This window comes from Haliaeetus albicilla, chromosome W, assembly GCF_947461875.1.
Source record: "Haliaeetus albicilla chromosome W, bHalAlb1.1, whole genome shotgun sequence".
Classification (NCBI taxonomy): domain Eukaryota; kingdom Metazoa; phylum Chordata; class Aves; order Accipitriformes; family Accipitridae; genus Haliaeetus; species Haliaeetus albicilla.
The window spans coordinates 39,792,205-39,795,558 of record NC_091515.1 but is presented as its reverse complement, the minus strand read 5'-3'; the positions used below and the strand labels follow the sequence as shown (position 1 = coordinate 39,795,558).

Below are 3,354 nucleotides of genomic sequence, written 5' to 3'. Positions count from 1 at the left end.
TGAGGTACAGGACAGACAGGAAAGAACTACAAATAGGGATGGCAAACTAGGTAAGAGTGGACATAGAAGCAACATTTTAAAAAACGAGGGATTAAGAGGAGAGAAATAAACAATATTGATGGCAAATGAAAACGCAGACAGTGTAAGAGACGGAATTGTTATCTCGAGCCGTTTGTCTCAATGATTGTTAGGTGTGAGGGACTGGACTGTCATCTCAAGGAACTGCGAACTGTTTATCTCGAGCCCTTTTTCTCTGAGATGGCCTGTTTAAGCAGGACACTCCTCTGTCCATGGGGATGATTACCAGGCCATTGAGGCATCCAGGGGAGGAAACCGGGCTGGAGCTGATAAGATACTGGTTTCTGGTGTTGATCACGCGAAGGTCGTGTGATAGACAAAACCTGCAGCGCGTGACATCATCGAAATATGCCCTATAAAAACCCATAGAGACAAGCTGTGAGGCTTTTCTTTTTCACCACCAAAGAATTGAAGATTGAGGACCAACGGGACGCTGCTGGATCTGTGGTGGTGACCATCCTTGCAACTCCCACCATCGACTGCTTGCCTGAGGACCAACGGGACGCCGCTGGATCTGTGGTGGTGACTATCCTAGCAATCCTATCCTGACTGCTTGCTTAATTTCTACCTTTTCTTCCATTCTATCCTATCGCCACTATTTTCCACTTTTGTTACTTTTGATAATAAAAGCTCTTCTGGGTATACAGCATTTGACCTTGTTTGTGTCTTAATCTCGCTCTTGGGATCATATCGAAACCTTCTCCAACATTGGATCGGGACATTTAAATTGGCATCACGGACAGGATCCCTTGAGACGAGAGTGCCGTACTCTTTCCCAAATACGTGAGACCTCTCAGGAACATAAGGGGTGCAGGCTTCTGTTGTGTTGTGTTTGAAACTTTACGTGCTGCCTTCCTGAGATGACTGCTTCCCCGCTTTGTGTAAGATGAGCGATTGTAAAATTGCCCCTTTGGGGAAAGAAGTTTTGTTTGATTTTTTTAGAAAAACATAAAGCACGACCCTCTGTGCCTGGGGTAGACTGTGCTCAGGGAAACTGGTATAATCTGCAGATCGTTGTTGGTTGGATGGTCGCTTTACAGGAAGACGCTAGAGTGCAGTCAGGAAAAGGAAAAGCGGTTGTCTGTACTGTTCTCGGTGCCAGTCTGGCTGGAGCAGTGGAGGATAGGGATTGCCACCTCACTGCAGAATCTCAAATTATTGAATCCCTCCAAAATCTTGTTCAGTCCCTTCTGGGACAAGTGGCGGGATTAAAAGCACAACTTGAATCAGAAAAGAACCAAGTGAAACATTTGCAGATTGGTCTTAAGGAGCAGCTCCTTCCGGGTACTGTCCATGAGGAAATGCCTCCAAGATCAGAAATTGGCTACCCCTTTAACAATCTGCAGGCAGCGAAAGAGAGAGTAGAGAAGTTAGAGCTGCCTTCATTGCGACCCTTAGTCAAAACTGAATATATTTACGATGATGAGCAGGACCAGTTCCCCCAAGTTACAACTAAAGAGGTCCCCTATACCGCCACCGAGTTGGCAAAACTAAAAAAGGAATTTAGCTGAACCTCTAAGGAGTCAGAAATGGAGTATGTGTGGAGAGTATCGTTGTCGGTGGGGGGGACCAGATTCTGTTAAGTGAAAAGGAGGTGGAAGGGTGTTGGGGACCGGGAGTGTTTTTAACTACTGGAGATTACCGTGCCCCCTGGTCTGTAACCCAACGGGCAGCCTATTGGGCGGGGGGTTTGAACCCCTTGGAGGGGGGGGATCCCCTCGCGATTACGGGGACTGTTGATCAATTAGTGGAGAGTGTGCAAAAGGCAGCTTGTCTGCAGATGATGTATGATCGAAAATTGGAGCCTAGGCAGGAGTCCCCAATGATGATGTCGGTGGATCCTGAGCGAATGACTCCCCTTATAAGGGGACTCCCTGATTCTCTGAAAGGGATTGGTATACAATTACAAGGAAAGATACAGACGATGCCCCAGGGCAAGAGTGTTGCGGCTGCTTCAGGAGGATTCATGCCTGATTGGCACCTCCGACCCCCGGATAGGAAAATGTGGACTTGGGGAGAAGTGGCCCAGGAATTAATTAATTATGGGCACAAGTATGGTCCCGTTAACCCTCCAGGCACCAAAACGGACTCCAGGGGCTTGAGGCGGGCGGAAGTTAAAATAGTTCCACGCCCTGGGAGTGATAAGAGAACACCCCTCGCTAAACCGACGGGGGGAGGGACGACGGGACGCATCCCGAAGAAACACAATAGACTGTGGGCAGAGGGACAGCAGAAGGGGATCCTGCGTGACTTAATGGACGGGATGCCAACAGACAAATTGGAAAAATTGGTAACAGGGTGGCCTGATAAATCAGCAAATAGAAAGGTGGATTTTGAGAATGCTACTCCCAGCGCACCCTCCCTGACTGATTTATCAGAACCAAATGCCACCCAAAGACCTGTGGGAAACTAGATCCTTCGCCTTTTGGTGGTGAGCAGGGGGGCGAAGGTTGGATGTATTTTAGACAGCTCACTGAAAAAGGCTGCGGTGATTTACTAATTACAGGCATCGTGGGGCCAAGACAAGTCACGGTCACCTTTTTGGTAGATACTGGAGCTCAAATTTCAGCTATTAAAACTAAAGACGCTGCTAATTGCGGAATTACACCCTCCAAACAGCGGCTTTTTGTGGCAGATGCATTCGGCATTGTTCAGCCACAGGCGTTAGCAATGGTCAGCCTGCGTTTGCCAGAAGATAGTGCCACTACAGTGACAATGGTTATGGGGGAGTTTCCACTTAACCTTTTAGGACTCAATATTTTAAAGGGAAAGACCTGGATTGATAACAAAGGGAGACAGTGGTCATTTGGTTTCCTCACAATAGATATTCGGCTGTTACAAGCCTCACCACTGCTTCCCCCTTCAAAGCTTACAAATGTTAAGCCCTACCCGATACCCTTGGGGGCCAGAGAGGGAATAGCAGCTGTGTTAGAGGACTTAAAGGGACAAGGCATCGTGATTTCGACCCACTCTCCTTTTAACTCCCCGGTGTGGCCAGTGCAAAAACCTAATGGCAAGTGGAGATTAACTGTAGATTATCACAGACTTAATGCAAATACCGGTCCATTGACAGCTGTGGTACCTAACATTGCTGAGCTTATAGCTACAATCCAGGAACGAGCCCACCCGATTATGGCAACAGTGGATGTTAAAGATATGTTTTTTATGGTCCCCCTGCAAACAGAGGATCAAGACTGCTTTGCATTTACTTGGGAGGGTCAGCAATTTACTTTTACCGGACTCCCACAAGGGTATAAGCATTCCCCCACTCTAGCC

The 3,354-nt window shown here is 47.6% G+C and overlaps 1 pseudogene; it reads left to right on the top strand.

The window, feature by feature from the left end:
* The first annotated feature begins 964 nt into the window (after positions 1-964).
* Positions 965-2,852, top strand: LOC138683608 (uncharacterized; annotated as a pseudogene).
* The last annotated feature ends 502 nt before the right edge of the window (positions 2,853-3,354 follow it).